This window comes from Bubalus kerabau, chromosome 2, assembly GCF_029407905.1.
Source record: "Bubalus kerabau isolate K-KA32 ecotype Philippines breed swamp buffalo chromosome 2, PCC_UOA_SB_1v2, whole genome shotgun sequence".
Classification (NCBI taxonomy): domain Eukaryota; kingdom Metazoa; phylum Chordata; class Mammalia; order Artiodactyla; family Bovidae; genus Bubalus; species Bubalus kerabau.
The window spans coordinates 197,183,380-197,207,535 of NC_073625.1; the positions used below are offsets into that span (position 1 = coordinate 197,183,380).

Here is a 24,156-nt window from a genome sequence, read left to right on the forward strand (position 1 = left end):
GCTCTAAAGCAGCTCTCGATCCTAAATAAAGGACTGTCAACATGCAGGAAGGGAAGCTGGGAGAGCCCGGGTGAAGAACGATGGAGCGGGAGCCCCTGGAGGAAGCGTTGACAGGGCTGGCTGATACACAGGAGGCAAAGAGGAAAGAAAAGAATCAGAGATGATTTGCGGTTTCTGGATGTTGTTTTGTTTACCTTGCGTGGCCTTAGCAACCGGAAGGACAGGGTTTCCACTTTACAGAGCTGTGGGGACTGGGGGAATACAAGTTCTGGGGAAGATAGATCAGTATTTGTACTTAAAAAGTCAAAGTTCTGATGGATATGCATGTTGAGATAGCAATTAAGAGATGCTTATAAACAGGGAGGTAAGATTGGGAATCACTGAAATTAGTGGTGACGGAGGGGAGTCGAACCATGTGATTTTTACATTTTTAAGGGGGACCATATTTTTAACAGGGAGGTAAGTACAGACAAAGGGATTAAAGCCAAGCCTTGGGACTGTCCATCACTGAGATGCTGAGCAGAGAAAAATAGAGCCAGTCTATGACTCAGGTGGTGCATGAGGGTTTCCATGCAGCCGAGTGCCCGTCGGAGATTTGTGGTCACAAATGCTGAGTGAGAGCTGCCAGCACGGTACTGTGCGTCTTCTCCGGCAACGCTCAGCAGCTCCGAGTGAATGAAAGGGGCCAAGCCGGAGCCAGGCATCACGGAACCTTAGCAGGCGTGTCCCTTCTTAGCTGAATTTTACAGATGACGTGCGGAGAGCCAGAGACGTTAAGGAACGTGCCTGTCACACCTGCGCGCCGCGGACTAGAGTACAGCCCGTTTGAGGAAACTAGAGAAAGCCTGCACACAGCAAGAAAGAAAGAAAAAAAGAAAACCCGCAATATTTAAAAATAAATTAAAAAAAAAAAAACAATATTCAGGGCTCTTGGGAAAGCCATTCCTCCACAGAAATGCAATATGGTTCATTACAGTGTGATGGATAAAACGAGAGAAGAAAATGATGTAAGTGAAGTTCACTGAATTTGTTTGCAAGAAGCCTTAATTCAGGGTTTGAATTTTGGAAGCTGAGATAAAATGGGGAGCCGCTGAAGCAAGGTGTTAGCCGTGTGCAGCTCAAAGTGAGTATGAGGATGACAAAGCTCTTCCAAGCCCACTGAGTAAGAGCACCTGGAGCTACAGAGAAATGCACTCAACCTGGCATTATGATCAGACAAGCATTAAAGGTGCCCTGGGGGTACATTTTCAGACCCAGCCCCCCTTATTTGCTGACACTTTTGATCAGATATTTGCAATTTGTGACCTGAATATTAAAAGTACAATGTGAATGAAATTAAATTCTCTCTGGGTAAAAGTTCTCAGTATGAAGGGTTATAATTCATGTTTTGTACACAACTACAAGTATTACTGTATAAAAATGGAGAGTTTTCTATTATGGAAAGAACTGCTTAAATATAAACCTGGAGTAGCAATAATTTTTCATAATATGTGGTTCCCTCCTTAAGGATAAGCAGTGGTGGGGGGCGGGGAAGGTTTGCTTTTTAGGAAATGGTATAAGTATAACCTGCTTCATATATAAATTTTGTTTAAATATAGTTAATTAAGTTAAAAGATGTAAAATAAGGTATGGACTTTTTCTCAACTGAAAGATTTACTTCTGAAGTAATGGGCTTTACAAAATATGCACTTTGGGTTTCCTTTTTCTTAGTATCTATAAATTTACTAATAAAAGGTTTTGTCTTGACTTACTAACATTTGAAAAGATGGATTATACTGGCATCACAAGGAGAGGATATCATAAATTAAAACTCTATACATGAACTGTATTCTCTTATTTGCAATATGACAAACGATCGTGTAAAGTCCCAATCAATAAACACTGCTTGAATGTTAGAAAGTGGATTTGACCATAAGCATTCTAACAGCAATGTTCAAAAACACCCCAACTGCTTTAATTATCAGTGTACAGTGCAGATCAAACATGTCAAAATATTTCATTTTAATCAAGCAATTATCTACATGTGGCTTAACTCTACACTGTGAAAGTTCAATCAGGTATTTCCAAGGTATTTATCAAAGTTCAATAGCAGTCCTGTCTCATAAATCAATTTCAGACTAGACAAAAGGAATAAGCAAATTCTTGTTTGTTTCAGTATTTTCCAAGCCAATCCCAAAGACAAGAGTTGTTATTCTCATGTGAATTTCCAGTAAAAATCTGGGCAATCTTGCTTTGACCATCTGTTTAGATACGATATGATGGAAATAAAGTAAAAAAAAAAAAAAAAGAAGAAGGTATAAGCTCTATTAGATTATTTTTCTTGGATGTAAAATGTGTTTAGGGAAGAAATGAGTTGTTCCATGAGCCAGGGCCCTTATTTCTTACGTGGGAGCAACTTTGGCTTCGCAAAATGGTTTTATCAAAGGAGGCTTTGTGTTCGGGGGAGCTGAGTTGTCCACTCAAAACCATTTCAAAAAATGCCACTGGATCCCAGGCTTCCAGGTTCCCTCCTGAAATAGGGCTTATAGTTCTTAAGAAACACACACAGGTGGCAGAGGGGGCAGGGGAAAAATCATGTGGGTTAAAGCTTATATCCTATCCACGGCTGCCTATTGCAGACACACAGTCCATTACCTTTTCCCTGCACCTTTTCATTGCTGGCATTGCTGCTATACCTTATGTAACACCAAGTCTGTATTTATAACAAACATTCTAACGAGTACCTGTCACTGACATTGCCCCAAAAATAGTCAGAAAAAATTTTCTAGGATAAACATCTTTCCTATTTCATCTAAACAGTGGTATTGGTTATTAAAAAAAAAAAAAAAAAAACAAGACAAACACTAATTTATGACATGCCATGAGCCCCTATAAATGCTTTATGTACATTAATCGTAAGTCACTAATTCTTAACCGTAGTCCTATGAATGAGATGCCATTCGTCCCATTTCACAGGTGAAGAAACGAAGGCTTAGACAGGGTTAAGTCCTTTCTCCAAGGTTCAGAAAGTAAGAGGCAGGATCAGAACTGCAACGAAGAACTCTCTGGCCACGGAACTGGTGGTCGTCCTGACCTGCTCCTCTGGGCTGCCATCCCAGCTAATGCTCTGTGTCCGAGTCTCACTCCATTCATTATCATCATTCTCAATAACATCCCCGTAACCCATGTGGAATACTCATCCACATCAAGCCCAATTTGCTACTGGATTTCAATGGTATTTCATATGAAAACAATCAATAACAGAAAGGACCTGGATCTGGTTTCAAAAACATAATTTGAAAGGAATTCACTCCAAAAGCTCCAAGGAACCCAGTGAGCTCTGAGCAGCACCCTGGAAGGGCTTCTTAGCTACCTTCACTCCCCTTTGGATGTCTCCATCCATCTAAAAATACATGTCTGGCTTCGCCCGCTCATAAACAGAAACACAGAGACACAGTCTCCAAACGCAAAGCTGTGCTTTTAAGGGGCATTCTGTTTTTGTAGGTGTTCAAGGATCTGGAATCAAAGCATCAGAATTATTAAAATTAATCCAATTTTCTTTCATTTATTTTCTTAGTTCATACCTCTAAAAGATATATTTTGGAAGGCCCTGTTCAGCCCAACCGTTTACAAATCAAAGCTTTCTTTGGAATTCGGGAGACCTAACCCAACCTAGACAGGAACCCTCTGCCAACTCCGGGGCCCTCCCCACTGTCAGGAATATGGCAGCATTATTTGACTTGTGCTCAGATTTAATTATAGCGTCAAAAATCTACCTTAAATGGCTTTCATCAACAGCCAAAACTGTGAGTCTTTCTGGCTTGGGTTTCTATAAACAAAGAATAAATTTCAATATGTCACAAAGTGGCAGCAACTCGGTCATCACTGGACCAGGAAGACTTATGCAACTACTGCTGGCTGGAAACAGAGCCAGCGTCTTCATATACATGACTGCTGGCTGATCATTTCAAATGACTAATCAACAGAACCAGTGCAAAACTACACGAGCTACAGCCCTGAAATCCCTCAGCCTCAGCCGCTCACACTGGCAGAGCCTGGACAAAGCTGCGATGACTCTTCCTGCTCTCTTTCAGCCCATTTTTAGAAACATCATTGCACGTTTAAAATATAATGCACAAAAGGGTCCTTGATAACAGAGTATTCTGTTACGAGAAACTCCAAAATACAGAGGAGGTGAAAAGAGCTTAGGCTTTCTTTAGTGAAGTGGAGAAGACAGGAACCGCTTCTCTGTATAAGTCCCCAAAGCAAGAAATTCCAGAACCAGAAATTTGCACCCTCTACTTGGGAAATATTTAAAAGTCTAAAGAATGATGGCCCAGCTCAGCCTGAGCACTTCTGAAATTGCTCCTGCAAGACTCCTCTATTTGAAATTCTTTCCAAGGAAAGTACAGAATTAACACCAAACACAAAGCCCAGGCAAATTCCAAACAATGAGACCAATGGTCATAAACCAAGGGTCGATCCATCACAGAAGCTACGTGTGCTGCTTTCTACCCGAAAGCACTGCGGGAAGGGGTGGAGACCGACACGGGAATTCACAGTATTCGTGATCATAGAAGCAGATCAGCAAATGAACTTGCAAAAGTAAGAGGCGGGTGTGTTTTGGATATTCCAAGAAAACGAGTCAAGACAACTTGAGAGGAGTCCCAAGACCCACCTCTGCCGGTGTGATGTGAGCACTAGGGCGGAGGAGGTGACACCACTCACGTCTCCTTTCTGGCTCCTGTTCCACCGCCTCCGCTGGGCATCAGTCCTCCACCAGTACCCTGCCCACGTCCTCTGTGAAAGGCCAGGTCCACACCCTCCTCTTAGACTGACGCCTTCGCAGCTACCCAAGCTCTGCCCTGCTTTGATGAGGATCTGAACATCCACAGGCCTGCCAGAGCCTCACCCTGATGAACATGAGCCCTTCAACGAAACTGGATCCCCACTAAGTGCAGGGGTCTCCTCGGTGCTCCCCTTCCAATGTTCCTCCTCCCTCCTGGTCCCCCAAGCCAAGATACAGGGGTCACTGGAGAGCCAGCACGCTGTGTCTTCTGCACTGTCCAATCCACCCCCAAGACCCCACTGACTGTACCTCCTATATGCTGCTATTTAACTCACTTGAGCCGGGACCGCTTCCTATGGGGGGAGAAGAGGCATATTTACATCAGTGGGAAAATGGATCCCTGCACACTTCCCGTCAGATCCCAGAAACGGCAGAAGGCAGGGAGAAATCAAGCCGGAAATCGCCGTCTTCACCTGTCCAGAGCAACCACAGTCTCAGCTGAGACAGGGGTATGTGGGTTTCAAAAAGTCAACTGGAAGCCAAGTGAGTCGATGAGAGGCTGAGCAAAACCTCAAGCTTATTTTTCCTGTAAGGCAAGAACATTAACAGGGATACCCAAGGAACCCGTTTAAAAAAAAAATAGAATGCTATTTCGATTATTGTGGGGGAACAGTAACTCTAGGGTGGGGAGGTGTGAATTTAAAGAAGGGTGGAATTGTATAAAGGAATCTTAAAGAGAGGATGTGGCCTGGTAAACACACGGATGCTGTGCATGAGGGAGATGCTGGGGAAACTCAAGGAAAGGAGTCTCCTCCTGGGCAGGGTTGGAGGACAGGGATTGTCAAGGAAAGTAAATTAATCCATGAATGGAGCAAACTCCCTGGAAGAAGGAAGCCAGAGCCAAAGATGAGTAGGAAAAAAATGTGAGCTCTGCTCTACATCTCTCAGTCTCTGTCTCTGTGTCTCTGTCTTTGTTTTTTTTCTTGCTTTCTTGCCTTCTCACCCTCCCATCAAATTAATCCACTTCTAGAATCTTATACTGAATGAATTAGATGTAATTACTGTGATATTAAGACTCAGACAGTAAAGAATCGGCCTGCAATGTGGGAGACCAGGGTTTGATCCCTGGGTCAGGAAGATCCCCTAGAGGAGGAAATGGCAACTGACTCCAGTATTCTTGCCTGGAGAATCCCATGGAAGGAGGAGCCCGGCAGCGGGCTACAGCCCATGGGGTCAGAAAGAGCTGGACACAATTGAGAGACTAACATTTTCACTTTTCATAATCATATTAACCACGATTTTGTCTGTGATAGGGAAAAACCAGAAAATACTGAAAAGAATCAAAGTTGGACTCTAAGAATATATGGGAGTCTTTACTATGGCTGACCAGGTGGCTCAGTGGTAAAGAATCTGCCTGCCAATGCAGAAGACCTGGGTTCAATCCGTGGGCTGGGAAGATCCCCTGGAGAAGGGAATGGCTCACCCACTCCAGTATTCTTGCCTGTAGAATCCCATGGACAGTCCATGGGGTTACAAACGAATTGGACATGACTGAGCAACTAACAATTTTAAACACTTTACTATGTCACAGGAGACTATGTCACAACAGAAGCTGATACGTATGAATTTACTGATAAACAGTGCCTGCTGAGTCCCCTCAGTGGTTGTTTGACTCTTTGTGATCCTGTGGACTGCAGCCCACTAAACTCTTCTGTCCATGGGATTCTCCAGGCAAGAATATTGGAGTGAGCTGCCATTTCCTCCTCCAGGGGATCTGCCGACCCAGGAACTGAATCCTCGACTCCTATGTCTCCTGCATTGGCAGGTGGGTTCTTCACCACTAAGCGCCACCTGGGAGAGCAATTAACGAAACTCTTAAGTTAAATATTTTTAATTGCAGTAATTTAAAGCATTGGATTTTATTATGTAAAGTTTAAAAATAAAATAAAATTAAAAAAAAAAAAAATAAAATAAACTTATGTTATATTCTTATATAAAGGCATATAATTGAATTAAAATGCTTTTATCTATTAACTAGAAGACTACTGGAGAAAGCGATGGCACCCCACTCCAGTATTCTTGCCTGGAAAACCCCATGGACGGAGGAGCCTGGTAGGCTGCAGTCCATGGGCTCGCAAAGAGTTGGACACGACTGAGCGACTTCCCTTTCCCTTTTCACTTTTATGCATTGGAGAAGTAAGTGGCAACCCACTCCAGTGTTCTTGCCTGGAGAATCCCAGGGAGGGGGGGAGCCTGGTGGGCTGCCGTCTATGGGGTCGCACAGAGTCGGACGCGACTGAAGCAACTTAACAGCAACAGCAGCAGAAGACTATTACTGAAAAAGAATAGATACTCTTTCTGAGTAATGGGGCTGGGAAAGTTTTATTTCTCTTTTCACTAACTGTACTTATTAAACTATCTACCATTATTAACTTTGTAACAAAAATATTACTTTTTCAAGAAAAAAGGTATAGTTATACAAATATTATTAGGACATATGACAGAACAAAATTATGCAGCACAAAAAATTATCATAAGAATTGGAAAATTACATTAGGAATTCTGTCTGAGTGAAGCTGAAGCAGTTGAGAAAAATCATATTTCTGAGCATCTAATAAGACAAAGTAGTAAGAGAAACAGGATGACTTACAGAATGTTTTAAATTGAAATATAGTTGATTTACAATCTTGTGTTAGTTTCAGTTCAATGCAGTCGCTCAGTTGTGTCCGACCCTTTGCAACCCATGGACTGCAGCACACCAGGTCTCCCTGTCCAACACCAACTCCTGGAGTTTACTCAAACTCATGTCCATTGAGTTGGTGATGCCATCCAACCATCTCATCCTCTGTCATCCCCTTCTCCTCGTGCCTTCAATCTTTCCCAGCATCAGGGTCTTTTCCAATGAGTCAGCTCTTCACATCACGTGCCCAAAGGATTGGAGCTTCAGCTTAAGCATAAGTCCTTCCAATGAATATTCAGGACTGATTTCCTTTAGGATGGACTGGTAGTTTCAGGTGAACAGCTAAGTGATTCATTATACAGTCATATATATGTGTGTGTGTCTGTGTATATATTTTCAATTCCTTTCCATTATAACAACATATTGAGTATAGTTCCCCATGCTATATAGTAGGTCCTTGTTGGTTAGCTATTTTATATTTAGTAGTGTGTATATTATCACGATGGTGTGAGCCAGACATCCTGGAATGTGAAGTCAAGTGGGCCTTAGGAAGCATCACTATGAACAAAGCTAGTGGAGGTGATGGAATTCCAGTTGAGCTATTTCAAATGCTGAAAGAAGATGCTGTGAAAGTGCTGCACTCAATATGTCAGCAAATTTGGAAAACTCAGCAGTGGCCACAGGACTGGAAAAGGTCAGTTTTCATTTCAATCCCTAAGAAAGGCAATGCCAAAGAATGCTCAAACTACTGCACAATTGCACTCATCTCACACGCTAGTAAAGTAATGCTCAAAATTCTCCAAGACAGGCTTCAGCAATACATGAACCGTGAACTTCCAGATGTTCAAGCTGGTTTTAGAACAGGCAGAGGAACCAGAGATCAAATTGCCAACATCTGCTGCATCATTGAAAAAGAAAGAGAATTCCAGAAAAACATCCATTTCTGCTTTATTGACTATGCCAAAGCCTTTGACTGTGTGGATCACAATCAACTGTGGAAAATTCAGAAAGACATGGGAATACCAGGCCACCTGATCTGCCTCTTGAGAAACCTGTATGCAGGTCAGGAAGCAACAGTTAGAACTGGACATGGAACAACAGACTGGTTCCAAATAGGAAAAGGAGTACGTCAAGCCTGTATACTGTCACCCTGCTTATTTTAACTTATATGCAGAGTACATCATGAGAAACCCTGGATGAAGCACAAGCTGGAATCAAGGTGGCCAGGAGAAATATCAATAACCTCATATATGCAGATGACACCACCCTTATGGCAGAAAGTGAAGAAGAACTAAAGAGCCTCTTGATGAAGGTGAAAAAGTAGAGTGAAAAAGTTGGCTAAAGCTCAACATTCAGAAAACTAAAATCATGGCATCCAGTCCCATCACTTCATGGCAAACAGATGGGGAAACAGTGGAAACACTGGCTGACTTTATTTTTTGGGGCTCCAAAATCACTGTAGATGGTGACTGCTGCCATGAAATTAAAAGACGCTTACTCCTTGGAAGGAAAGTTATGACCAACCTAGACAGCATACTAAAAAGCAGAGACATTACTTTCAACAAAGGTCCATCTAGTCAAGGCTATGGTTTTTCCAGTGGTCATGTATGGATGTGAGAGTTGGACTATAAAGAAAGCTGAGCACCGAAGAATTGGTGCTTTTGAACTGTGGTGTTGGAGAAGACTTTTGAGAGTCCCTTTGACTGCAAGGAAATCCAACCAGTCCATTCTGAAAAAGATCAGTCCTGGGTGTTCATTGGAAGGACTGATGTTGAAGCTGAAACTCCAATACTTTGGCCATCTGATATGAAGAGCTGACTCATTTGAAAAGACCCTGATGCTAGGAAAGATTGAGGGCAGGAGGAGAAGGGGGTGAGAGGGGATGAGATGGTTGGATGGCATCAGCAACTCAATGGACATGAGTTTGGGTGGACTCTGGGAGTTGGTGATGGACAGGGAGGCCTGGCGTGCTGCAGTCCATGGGGTCACAAAGAGTCAGACACAACTGAGAGACTGAACTGAAGTGAGTGTGATTATTTTAAGCCCAAACTCTTAATTTTGCCATCTACTAAGAAGTTCACCACCCACTCCAGTGTTTTTGCCTGGAGAATCCCAGGGACGGGGGAACCTGGTGGGCTGCCGTCTATGGGGTCACACAGAGTCAGACACGACTGATGTGACTTAGCAGCAGCAAGAAGTTCACCAGTTTATAAAAAGAGGGTTGATTTATCTGCACTCTCAAACTTTAGGGTAATTTTCCATGAGGGACATCCAGACACAAAATGAGCAAAACCCTTGAGAGGACTTCTCTGAAATGGCCACAGACACCACAAGTGTGGTCTGTCCCACACTGGGTCTTGGTAAAATTCAAGGGCATAAGATCCAAGTGAGGTTGTGAGAAGAAAACTCCCCAGGGACAAGAACAAGGTCCAGTCCTGGGAAACCAGAGGGGCTCCCAACATGGTCTCCAGACCATCAGCATCACCTGGGGCTGGAAGGAAAAGAAAGGCAGGAGGCCCTCAGCAGATTCCCAAGTCAGCATTTCTGAGGTCGACCAGGAAATCATTTTAACACATCCTCCAGTTTGAAAACCTGTATGGTAGGCAACTTCCTGCTCACTCACAAAGGGATGGCACTACATGACCACCGAGGAGTGACTCCCTACTGCACTCCTTAGACTATCAAGCTCCGTCCACTTCCCTTTTCCCAAGACCTCCTGTTCGTCTTTATTTGTTTTTTTTTCCAACGTACTTATCTCCTGCTACCTATTTTAGTTAAATACCTTATAAAATGTCTTCCCCACCAGAGTGACAGCTCTCAGAGAAGAGTGATTTCATCCTGTGGGTTCGGTTAAGAACAGTGCTCAGCATATAGCACAGACTTAAAGAAAAACCACTGAATGAATGACTGAACCACCTACTTAGTAGTAGAAAATTAGATTGCTTCCAACATTTCAATGTTAAGAACAAAATTATTTTTAAAACTGCATTCACTCATGAAAAAATTCTAGATATTAAGTCAAAGATACAGACATTTTGAAAATTTCTATAATGGTGCCAAATGCATACCTGACACTGTACTACCAAGCTTACACTTTATAAATTATTTTCAGATACATGACCATGTTTAAATCACCCCTATAATCTAACAGTAGTTAATGATATAATAATTCATCCTATAAATCTATCCCTTCTTGGGGTTAGACACGTCACTGAGACACTGGTATCTGAGATTCACTGATGAGAAATCAGATGTTGAGTTTTAATACAACAGATGAATGGGCCTGACAATCAGTTTCCAAAAGCAAACATTTTTATTATAATAACATGGATTTGACCCACCCTATGGGGATGATGTCCGAGGACTTAAACCTTTTTACAATATTTGGGGCCAACCCAAGTTACATGGGTTCAGGATGGGGAACACATGTATACCTGTGGCGGATTCATTTTGATACTTGGCAAATCTAATACAGTTATGTAAAGTTTAAAAATAAAATAAAATTAAAAAAAAAAAAAAAAAAAAAAAAAAAAAGAAGTTATGAATTGAAAAAAAATTGTTTTCAAGGAATCTTTGTTGAGCTTAATACAATTAATCACACATCATGTAAACAGAGGCAAGACTAGGTCACAATTAGAATCCTGTGGTTATGAAGCCCTTATTCATCCTATTACAGACAAATCAGTGTCTTTGGCTAGCGTTTAGATCTCAATTCAGGGATTAGCACTAAAACTTTCAGTCATTCAAGTGTTTGTTTAGGAAATAAGCTACTTGTAGGAAGTTACTAAGAATTTTAATTAATTTCTTAATAATCTTTAATACCACTCATTTTATTTAAGAAAACATTTTAAGCTTAGCAAATTTCTTAGTAATATTGTTTATTATTTATTTTATTTTTTACTACTGTCTTTTATTAAAATTTTTAAGCTTAATGAATTTCTTTAGTAATCTTTTTTTTTTTACCATTTATTTATTTACTATTATTATCTTTTTATAAAGGATTGCTCTTCCAAAAAGTTGCAGAGAATGGAACACTCCTGATACCAAAAGGGACAAAGATATCACAAAAAAAGAAAATTACAAGCCAATATCACTGATGAACATAGACACAAAAATCCTCAACAAAACACTAGCAAACCAAATCCAATAACAGTTAAAAGAATCATACACCCTGATCAAGTGGGATTTATCCCAAGGATGCTGAAATTCTTCACTGTATACAAATCAATGTGATATACCATAAACTGAAGAATATGATCATATCAATAGATACAGAAAAAGATGCAATCAATCATATCAATAGATGAAGAAAATAGATGACTAAAAGCTAGATATCTATTCAAAGTTCAACATCCATTTATGACAAAAATTCTCCAGAAAGTGGGCTTAGAGGGAACCTGCCTCAACATAATAAAGGCCACATACGAGAAACCTACTGCTAATATTATACTCAATGATGAAAAGCTGCGAACATTTCCTTTAAGATCAGGAACAAGACAATGATGTCCAAGCTCACCACTTTTATTCAGTATCATTTTGGAAGTCCTAGCCACAGCTATCAAGGTAGAAAAAGAAATAAAAGGAGTCCAAATTGGAAAAGAAGAACTAAAACTGTCACTGTTTGCAGGTGACATGATGCTATACACAGGAAATTCTAAAGATGGTACCAGAAAACCATTAGAGCTCATCCATGAAGTTGGTAAAGTTACAGGATACAAAATTAATACATAGAAATCCCTTGCATTCCCATACACTAACAATGCAAAACAAAGAGAGATTAAGGAAACAGTCCTACTGGCAACTGCATCAGAAAGAATGAAATACCCAGGAATACACGTATCTAATGAGGCAAAAGACCTGTATTCAGAAAACTATAAGATACTGATGAAGGAAATCCAAGACGACACAAAAAGATAAAGAGAAACACCATGTTCATGGATCGGAAGAATCAGTATTGTGAAAATGACTATACTACGCAAAGCAAGGCAAATCAATCAATATCACAGGAATCCAAGTCTATGCCCCAACCAGTAACGCTGAAGAAGCTGAAGCTGAACGGATCTACGAAGACCTACAAGACCTTTTAGAACTAACACCCCAAAAAGATGTCCTTTTCATTATAGGGGACTGCAATGCAAAAGTAGGAAGTCAAGAAACACTTGGAGTAATAGGCAAATTTGGCCTTGGAATACGGAATGAAGCAGGGCAAAGACTAATAGAGTTTTGCCAAGAAAATGCACTGGTCATAACAAACACCCTCTTCCAACAACACAAGAGAAGACTCTATACATGGACATCACCAGATGGTCAACACTGAAATCAGATTGATTATATTCTTTGCAGCTGAAGATGGAGAAGCTCTATACAGTCAGCAAAAACAAGACCAGGAGCTGACTGTGGCTCAGACCATGAACTCCTTATTGCCAAATTCAGACTGAAATTGAAGAAAGTAGGGAAAACCACTAGACCATTCAGGTATGACCTAAATCAAATCCCTTATGATTATACAGTGGAAGTGAGAAATAGATTTAAGGGCCTAGATCTGATAGACAGAGTGCCTGATGAACTATGGACAGAGGTTCGTGACATTGTACAGGAGACAGGGATCAAGACCATCCCCATGGAAAAGAAATCAAAAAAGCGAAATGGCTGTCTGGGGAGGCCTGACAAATAGCTGTAAAAAGAGAAGCGAAAAGGAAAGATATAAACATCTGAATGCAGAGTTCCAAAGAATAGCAAGAAGAGATAAGAAAGCCTTCTTCAGCAATCAATGCAAAGAAATAGAGGAAAACAACAGAATAGGAAAGACTAGGGATCTCTTCAAGAAAATCAGAGATACCAAAGGAATATTTCATGCAAAGATGGGCTCGATAAAGGACAGAAATGGTATGGACCTAACAGAAGCAGAAGATATTAAGAAGAGGTGGCAAGAATACACAGAAGAACTGTACAAAAAAGATCTTCACGACCCAGATAATCACGATGATGTGATCACTGACCTAGAGCCAGACATCCTGGAATGTGAAGTCAAGTGGGCCTTAGAAAGCATCACTACAAACAAAGCTAGTGGAGGTGATAGAATTCCAGTTGAGCTATTCCAAATCCTGAAAGATGATGCTGTGAAAGTGCTGCACTCAATATGCCAGCAAATTTGGAAAACTCAGCAGTGACCACAGGACTGGAAAAGGTCAGTTTTCATTCCAATCCCAAAGAAAGGCAACGCCAAAGAATGCTCAAACTAACGCACAATTGCACTCATCTCACACGCTAGTAAAGTAATGCTCAAAATTCTCCAAGCCAGGCTTCAGCAATATGTGAACCGTGACCTTCCTGATGTCCAAGCTGGTTTTAGAAAAGGCAGAGGAACCAGAGATCAAATTGCCAACATCCGCTGGATCATGGAAAAAGCAAGAGAGTTCCAGAAAAGCATCTATTTCTGCTTTATTGACTATGCCAAAGCCTTTGACTGTGTGGATCACAATAAACTGTGGAAAATTCAGAAAGAGATGGGAATACCAGACCACCTGATCTGCCTCTTGAGAAATTTGTATGCAGGTCAGGAAGCAACAGTTAGAACTGGACATGGAACAACAGACTGGTTCCAAATAGGAAAAGGAGTTCGTCAAGGCTGTATATTGTCACCCTGCTTATTTAACTTCTATGCAGAGTACATCATGAGAAACTCTGGACTGGAAGAAACACAAGCTGGAATCAAGATTGCCAGGAGAAATATCAATAACCTCAGATATGCAGATGACACCACCCTTATGGCAGAAAGTGAAGAGGAACTAAAAAGCCTCTTGATGAAAGTGAAAGTGGAGAGTGAAAAAGTTGGCTTAAAGCTCAATATTCAGAAAACAAAGATCATGGCATCCAGTCCCATCACTTCATGGGAAATAGATGGGGAAACAGTGGAAACAGTGTCAGACTTTATTTTGGGGGGCTCCAAAATCACTGCAGATGGTGACTGCAGCCATGAAATTAAAAGACACTTACTCCTTGGAAGGAAAGTTATGACCAACCTAGATAGCATATTGAAAAGCAGAGACATTACTTTGCCAACAAAGGTTCGTCTAGTCAAGGCTATGGTTTTTCCTGTGGTCATGTATGGATGTGAGAGTTGGACTGTGAAGAAGGCTGAGCGCCGAAGAATTGATGCTTTTGAACTGTGGTGTTGGAGAAGACTCTTGAGAGTCCCTTGGACTGCCAGGAGATCCAACCAGTCCATTCTGAAGGAGATCAGTCCTGGGATTTCTTTGGAAGGAATGATGCTAAAGCTGAAACTCCAGTACTTTGGCCACCTCATGCGAAGAGTTGACTCATTGGAAAAGACCCTGATGCTGGGAGGGATTGGGGGCAGGAGGAGAAGGGGACGACAGAGGATGAGATGGCTGGATGGCATCACTGACTCGATGGATGTGAGTCTGAGTGAACTCCGGGAGTTGGTGATGGACAGGGAGGCCTGGCGTGCTGCGATTCATGGGGTCGCAAAGAGTTGGACACGACTGAGCTACTGATCTGATCTCTGATGCAAAGCAATCTACAGATTCAACACAATCCTTATCAAGTTACCAAGGGCATTTTTTCACAGAACTGGAACAAAAAATAATTACACTTTGTATGTAAACACAAAAGACCTCAAGTAGCAAAAGCAATATTGAGAAAGAACAGAGCCGGAATGGCTCTGTGACTTCAGACCATACTACAAAGCTACAGTAACCAAAACAGTATGGTGCTGGAAGAACAGAAACAGGAATATAGATAAATGGAACAGGAAAGTCCAGAGATAAACCCATCCACCTAGGGTCATTTGATCTATCACAAAGGAGGCAAGAATATACAACTGAGAAAAGACAGTCTCTTCAATAAGTAGTGCTGGGAAAACTGGACAGCTACATGTGAACAAAAAAAAAAAAAAAGAAATTAGAACACTCTCTAATACCACACACAAAAATGAACTCAAAATGATTTAAAGACCTAAAGGTAAGGCTGGGTACTATAAAACTCTGAGAGGAAAATATATGCAAAACATTCTTTGACATAAATCTCAGCAAGATCATTTTTTGACCGACTGCCTAGCATAAAGAAAATAAAAACAAATGAACAAGACCTAGTTAAACTTAAAAGCTTTTGCACAGAAAAGGAAACCATAAACAAAATGAAAAGACAGACCTCAGGGTGGGAGAAAATATTTGCAAATGAAGCAACTTCATTTTCAAGGCTAGGACTTCCAAATGAAGCAAGGGATTAATCTCCCAAATACACAAACAGCTCATGCAGCTCAACATAAATAAAAAATAAAAACCAAACAACCCAATCAAAAAACGCAAAGAGGCATTTCTTCAAAGAAGACATACAGATGACCAACAAATACATGAAAAGATACTCAACATCACTAACTATTGGAGAAATGCAAATCAAAGCTGCACCGAGGTATCAGCTCATACTGGTCAGAATGGCCATCATCAAAAAACCTACAAACAGTAGATGCTGGAGAGGGTTGTAGAGAAAAGGGGACACTCCTACACTGTTGGTAGGAAAGTAAATCGGAGAACAGTACAGAGTTTTAATTTTTTTCAAGAGCTACCATATGACCCAGCAATCCCACTCCTGGGCATATATCTGGAAAAAACCATGATTTGAAAGGATATGTGAACTCCAGTGTTCACTGCAGCACTATTTACAACAGCCAGACATGGAAATACCCTAAGTGTCCATCGGCTGAGGAATGGCTAAAGAAGATTTGGACATACATACAATGGAATATTACTCAGCCATAAAAACAAATTAAATAATGTAATTTACAGAGACATGGATGGACCTAGAGGCTGTCATGAAGAGGGAAGTAAGTCAAAAAGAGAAAAACAAGTATCATATAATAATGCATATATGTGTAACCTAGAAAATGGCACAGATGGAACCTGTCTGCAAAGCAGAAAGAGATACACAGATGCAGAGAACAAATGTATGGACCAGGGGAGTATAAGGGGGGGGGGGCGGGAAGGATGAATTGGGAGATTTGATTGACATAATATTCACTTCTTATATGCCTTTTCTCCTCCTCTAATTATGCCACCTCTGTCTATGGTGGAAAATGAAAGTTAAAGTCACTCAGTTGTGTCTGACTCTGTGCAACCCCATGGACTGTAACCTGCCAGGCTCCTCTGTCCATGGAATTCTCCAGGCCAGAATACTGGAGTGGGGTGCCATCTTCTTCTGCAGGGGATTTTCCCAACCCAGGGATCAAACCCAGGTCTCACAGCATTTCGGGAAAATTCTTTACCATCTGAGCCACCAGGGAAGCCCTCTGTCTACAGTATCTACTGTTAATGAAATTTTGTGCACATCCTGTCAGGTGTACTGATAAGCAAATTATTATGCAAGCTATTTGGAGGGGGTCTACATGCAACTGAGTGACTTCACTCTCACTTTTCACTTTCATGCATTGGAGAAGCAAATGGCAACCCGCTCCAGTGTTCTTGCCTGGAGAATCCCAGGGACGGTGGAGCCTGATGGGCTGCTGTCTATGGGGTTGCACAGAGTCGGACACGACTGAAGCGACTTAGCAGCAGCAGCATATACTAACCATATATATTCTATGCATTAAACATGGTTTACATATAAATTGTAAATGTATCCAAACTAATTTGTCAAAATGATGCCAGTGCATTGGAGTTGCTAGGACCAAGGATATCCAAAATTTACAGTTTGAGTCCAAACTAGATTTTCCCCTGCTTTATAGATGGGGCCTCATCAATCTCATCCTCCAGCCATTTATGTGGGTGTGTTTCCTAAAACTGTACAAAGATGATTCATCTTTGGTAATCTGATATTACAAACAAATTGCCTTTCTTCTGTTATCGTTCAGCTCAGCCATCTTCATATTTCTGGCTATTAGCTTTTCTAAAAGTCCTTTAGCTTAATGAATTTCATAGTAATTTCCAGGACAGTCTGGAAGATTCCCAGCCCTTGCAGTTATTGGGACTATATGAGAGACTCAGGCCACTGGAATGTAAACACAAGGCAAGAATGTCACCAGTGCTCCAGGGATAACACAGAACTGTTATAAGTTCTAAGTGTCTCTTTTCCCTGCTACGATGGCCTTGGAAGCCGTGTGTTGATATGACTAAGTCATAAGACGGTGAAACTTCCATCGGCCTGAGGACTGTGTGGGAGTTTGTCAGCTTAAGCCCCTGGGTTGTTGCTGTTTAGTTGCTAAGTCATGTCCATCTCTTTTGTGACCCCATGGGCTGTAGCCCACCAGGGTCCTCTGCCCATGAGCTTTTCCAGGCAAGAATACTGGAGTGGGTCGCCATTCCCACCTCCAAGGGCCAAGGCAGATTCTTTACCATATGAGCCACAAGGGAAGCCCAAGGTCCTGATGGGCATCTTTATCCCCTCTGTCAATATACACATCACCACATTAAGTACTTGGTCTTTTTAGATCAGCTGATTTAGATATACAGATACACCTGTGCTGTGCTATGCTTTTGAACTGTGGTGTTGCAGAAGACTCTTGAGAGTCCCTTGGACTGTAAGCAGATCCAACCAGCCCATCCTCAAGGAAATCAGTCCTGAATATTCTTTGGAAGGACTGATGCTGAAGCTGAAGCTCCAAAACTTTGGCCACCTGATGGGAAGAGCTGACTCATTTGAAAAGACCCTGATGCTGGGAAAGACTGAAGGCATGAGAAGAAGGGGATGACAGAGGATGAGATGGCTGGATGGCATCACCGACTCGATGGACCTAAGTTTGGGTGAACTCCGGGAGTTGGTGATGGACAGGGAGGCCTGGCGTGCTGCAGTTCATGGGGTCGCAAAGAGTCGGACACGACTGGGCAACTGAACTGAACTGAAGAACAAGGGGTGAACTTTCCCAAAAGGGAAGAAAAGGCGGCAAACCACTTTTCAGGATTCTGCAGGGGAGATTCCTCCACTGCGTGAGGGATGGCAGGTACAGATCTAAATTTCTCTCAGTCCAGGATCCACAGCATCAGGTTTCTTGGAAAAGAGGAGACATCTTCATTTCCCTGCCTTTCTCACACAGGGACAGTTACACATTCAAGTAGCACGTGGCTTTTCCCGATGACAGCGACAGAGGCGACAAAGCCAGTGTTTTCTAGGTAGTGAATCTGACTTCAGCGGACATCATTTCATAGTTTTCAAGATTCTAATAGCAAAGTTCAATGTGGAAAGATCTGCAAGAACGGTGGTCTTCAAAGGTCTACAATCTAGGACTTTGTAGTTACATCTAAACATAAACACTACCCTGATGGCTCAGCAGTAAAGAATCTGCCTGCAATGCAGGAGACTCAGGTTCAATCCCTGGGTCGGGAAGACCCCCTGGTGGAGAAAGTGGCAACCCACTCCAGTATTCTTGCCGGGAAAATTCCATGGACAGGGGAGCCTGGCGGGCTATAGCCCATAGCATTGCAAAGAGTCAGACACGACTGAAGCGACTGAGCACACATGCATGCACGCACTCAACATAAAAATGTCTCTATCTGAAAATGCTCACAGTATTTAGTATTTGGTTCAATAAGACCTTGCTTCCTAAGTGGCTCAGCAGTAAGGAACCCACCTGCCAATGCAGGAGACACGGGTTAGACCCTTGGGTCAGGAAGATGTCCTGGAATAGGAAATGACAAACCACTCCAGCATTCTTGTCTGGAAAATCCCACGGGCAGAGGAGCTAGGTGGGCTGCAGTCCATGGGGCTGCAAAAGAGTCAGACACAACTGAGCTACTGAGCACACACACACACACACACACACACACACACACCAGGACCTAGAGAGTCACATGTGGGCAGCCACTGAGCTACAGTCATGCCCAAAGAACAATGACTGAGCCCAAGATATGAATATGAATATGAATATTAATAAATATTTATTTAATTGCACAGGAGAGAGGGTTTTGGCTTTGATTTTCCTTCAATAGAGGTAAATGGAGAGTTCTATCTGAACAGGATGGGTCGGAAAGTCTGAAGCATCTGCCCTAACACATCTGGTGCCCAGTGGTGTGGATTCCCCAATAGAAGGGATGTCAAGGCATCGTTATTCAAAGTGACTCCCCCACCGCCACCACCCCGAAGCTAGTCGGGATAATCAGAAACAGTTCACAAATGAAATAAGCCATAAAATTCTCCATCTTCTCTGGGTACCCTCCCCCATCCGGTGACATCACTCGACATGTGGCCATACGGTTTTTCCAGGACTTCCCCCCTCCCAAGGCTGGAATCTGGCGGCCGGCTAAAATTACCACTTAAAGCAAGGATTGACCCTTCCTTGACACTTTTGAACAAGGATCCATGTGAAAAGCTACCCTCACTCCTGGGACGGGCAGGAGGGAAAGCCTCTGCTTTCATTCGGTAAAAGATTAAAAAAGGAAAAAAGACCTAAATGAATAAGGAGATGCCATTTTTAATTGTTCTAGAAGTCTGGCATGGCTATATTAAGACAATTGCTATTTTATATGTAGAACAGGGGCAAACAAATCTCCAGGGATTAAAAACCATGTTCTTGTGGTTTTCTTTTAAAAGCTGCAAATTTGAATTCAATTAAAAAAAAAAAATCATGGCACAGGGACAAAATGAGAATGAACAAAGCTGGGGAAAACGTCCGTCCCCAGTCTTCAGAGCGAAGGGCTGCTGTGAGTCTGCGTGTTTCCAATTACACATGTTCAGACAGAACCAACGTGCGGGGTGTTAAGCAGAACCTGATCCAGAGAACGATTCCCAGAGTCACTCTTTCATTTGAAACAACCACATAGACACTTCGGTTCATTAAAGAGAAAAACATGTAAAAAAAAAAAGAAAAAAAGAAAAATATTATCATATGATTTCTCTCTTTCTCCTCTCAATACAAAGCCAGCCTAGGTGCATCAGTGTAAGAACTAATATTTTGTATTTTCTTGGGTGCTTTTAAAACAATAGTAAGGAGCAAAGAGAAGAAGCATGAAAAAGCTCAAGCGTTGCCCAGGCAAGCTAACACATTGGGGGAACATCCTCCCATTAATCACAGACACAGGCAGACGATAACTGGACGCGGGAAAGTTTTGACAAGATGGAATCGTTAATGGGTGAATCAAAGGTGTTTACTTCTAGCTTCTTTTGAGCTACGGGGGGGGGGGGGGGGGCGGGGGGGGGCGGAAACAATTGACTTTTTTTTTTTTTTTTTTCACAACAAGGATCCAGTAGCTGGAGATGGAGAGAGTATGTACAAGGGAAACAGGTCTGTGGGCTTCCATTCCAACTGATGCGACAAAGTTCCTGAAGTCACTTCTAAAGGTTATTTCACAGAACTGAATGCAGCCTCCACACCTGTGTTCTCCCTTCATCTAGAGCGATTCTAGTTCAGAAAAGGTGACTCTTTGTAGAGGAGTTTCATGGTAAAAGGCTATGAGGATTAAGAGGAGCTTCCGGGACTGAAGTGAGGAAAACAGCTGAAAGTAAAGGTTTCTGAACTTAGTTCTGACGTTAGGGTGTGTTCAAGATGAGAACAGACCATTTGTCATCTCAGATTATTGTGATGAAAAGGAAGCCTCGATAACAGCGTCTTCAACACACACTCTCAGCTACCGCCCCCCCAACTCCTCGAACCAGGGATTCCAGGTGATGCCAGCGGTAAAGAACCCACCTGCCAATGCATGAGACAAAAGAGGCACAGGTTTGACCCCTACGTCGGGAAGATCCCCTGAAGGACAGCACGGCAACCCACTCCAGTATTCTTGCCTGGAGAATCCCATGGACAGAGGAGCCTGGCAGGCTGCAGTTCACAGCGTCGCAAAGAGTCAGACACGACTAAAGCAACTTAGCACACGTATATAGAAGGCATGATAACCTGGACATTCTCATTGGTGCTTTTGTGTTAGGGATGCCCAGGTGGCACAATGGTAAAACAGCTGCCTACCAATGCAGGAGACGCAAGAGACTCCTGTTCAATCTCTGGGTCAGGAAAATCCCCTGGAGAAAGACATGTCAAACCACTCCAGTATTCTTGCCTGGAAAATTCCATGCACAGGTGATCCTGGCCGGCTACAGTTCATGGGGTCGCAAAAGAGTCGGACATGACTAAACAACAACAGACTCCAAAGAATATACAGAAATCAAATAAGAAAATTACATCATCCGACCCAACAAACTTCCCACTGCTGCAGCGCTCATCAGCTGACTTCAGAGGCTTCTGGTAAAAAAGTAACTGCTCGGTAAGCTGCAGAACTACCCCAGGGCACTATTTCTTTTTGGTCTGTGTTTCCCAAAGCTGAAAGTCAACAAAATGGTTTATGGATGAAAATGTAATAGAGCACTTTGAGATTTCAGATTTCTAAATTAAAGGATATATAAAAAAAAATTTTTTTTTCAGACAAGGATTATTAGAACCCAGGAATAAAACCCAAGCAAGGTTACCAGAAAACTTTTTTTTTAATTTTATTTTATTTTTAAACTTTACAATATTGTATTAGTTTTGCCAAATATCGAAATGAATCTGCCACAGGTATACATGTGTTCCCCATCCTGAACCCTCCTCCCTCCTCCCTCCCCACACCATCCCTCTGGGTCATCCCAGTGCACCAGCCCCAAGCATCCAGTATCGTGCATCGAACCTGGACTGGCAACTTGTTTCATACATGATATTATACATGTTTCAATGCCATTCTCCCAAATCTTCCCACCCTCTCCCTCTCCAACAGAGTCCATAAGACTGTTCTATATATCAGTGTCTCTTTTGCTGTCTCGTACACAGGGTTATTGTTACCATCTTTCTAAATTCCATATATATGCGTTAGTATACTGTATTGGTATTTCAAAAAGTGCTCTACTAATTTTTTTCTAAATTTCCAAACATGGAAATCTGACAAACGACTGAATGTGAACTCGGTCGGCACGTGGTCCGGGCAGTGGAACAGGACCTGCAAAGCACAAGGCCATGTTCTTACAACAGATTTCTCCATCGCATGTCTGCTGTCAGTACACTGGCCATGCCCTCACGTAAATGCAAAGACGTCAACCTGCTTAAAAAATGCGTCTCTTCTTATTTGAGCGTCTTTGTGTCAAACTGAAAGAAGCCTCATATAAATGATCAAAGACTTTTCCATGGTTCCTCCAAATACGCAGACGGGCAAGAACTGCCCCCCTTCAATAATTTTCAATGAATCCTCTGAAATGAAGGTTTTGAAGATGCTTGCCAATGGAACGTCCTGCCTCACAGCTATAATATTTTTTAAAAGGCATTCAGTTTAAATTAATATATTTGGCCAGACAACTATATTAAAATTCTTGTTATTTTTTCTGTTATAATGGTAGCCTGTGGTATGACTAGTCTTCTTCAAAAATCTGTAGAGTTATTGCTTCGCTCTTGCCCGGGGTACATCATGTGGTTTTCATCTGTGTGCGCTACATGGCAATACCTCATTAAAACAAACACTTCAGCCAAACGAAAGTCTTCATATCGCGCCACAGAGAGCGCACGTAAACTCACTCGGAAAGTTTCAGAGAGCCTCGTAACTCATGGCAAACCACTCTTACACCCGCCGCTCCACTGATATTTCACTCTGCCGGATGATGTCACGGGATTCATGCTCTTAAAACCGCCTGCCTTTGGCAAGTATATATATTTTTTTCTCATATAGTAAGCAAGGGGAGGTTAAGAAGTAAACAGAGCTATTTTCTTTCCTACCCAAGAAACACCCCCTCTCCCCTGGCCACACACACACACACACACACACACATGGAAGCGCACACAAGAACACATCCAAACATTTCACTTCTACTTGTAGTGCAACAAAATGTTGTAGTACATTCTGTGCAAATAAAACCTTTGTAACCTGCCTCCTTCCTGCTGGACAGCTCCTTCACCCACGCATTTCCCAAGACAGACAATACCAGAGGATCCACTCTGATCTCCGTCCTCTGAGTTCAATCCTGGAATGACTTACGTACTAATCTGAAGCTTTGGCGTGTGTGCTAAGTTGCTTCAGTCGTGTCTGACTCTGTGCGACCCCATGGACTGCAGCCCACCAGGCTCTTCTCTGTCCATGGGATTCTCCAGGCAAGAATACTGGAGTGGGTTGCCATGCCATCCTTCCGGGGATATTCCCGACCCAGGGATCGAGCCTGTCTCTCATATGTCTACCTGCACTGGTAATGGGTTCTTTACCACTAGCGCCACCTGGGAAGCCCTTAAGCTTTGGAGGGACATGAAAATCACTGTTGACAGAAGACCAAGTTGAGATTTTTCAAAAAACAACTTCTACTATTCTTAAAGGTTGGGGAGAAGACGTTATTTTCAATGTTTCATCACAGTTGTCACCGGCAAAACAACACTCGACTCAAACAGTTCCCAGAAGTCACACGTAGAAGCCTATGACTTCAAAACATCATCTCCTTTGAAGAAGAATTTCTTAAAAGGCACTGACTGATGGAAGGCAAGCAGGTGGCACTCAATAGCTTCATTTATTAATCTTAAAAGAGTTTTGCACCTCACACCCATAAGGATGGCTACTATGAAAACAAAAACAAAAGCGAAAAATAGCAAGCACTGGCAAGGATGTGGAGAAACTGGAACCCTGGGGCACTGTACAAGGGAGTGTAAAATGGTACAGCTGCCACGGAAAACAGTATGGTAAGTCCTCCAAAAATTAAAAATAGAATTACCCTATGATACAGCAATTCCAATTCAGGATACATACCCAAAAGAACTGAAAGCAAG

The 24,156-nt window shown here is 42.2% G+C and overlaps 1 protein-coding gene across 3 annotated transcripts in view; it reads right to left on the reverse strand.

The window, feature by feature from the left end:
- ERG (ETS transcription factor ERG) overlaps window positions 1–24,156 on the reverse strand; it is a 323,925-nt gene that overhangs the window by 157,846 nt on the left and 141,923 nt on the right. The window lies entirely within an intron of this gene.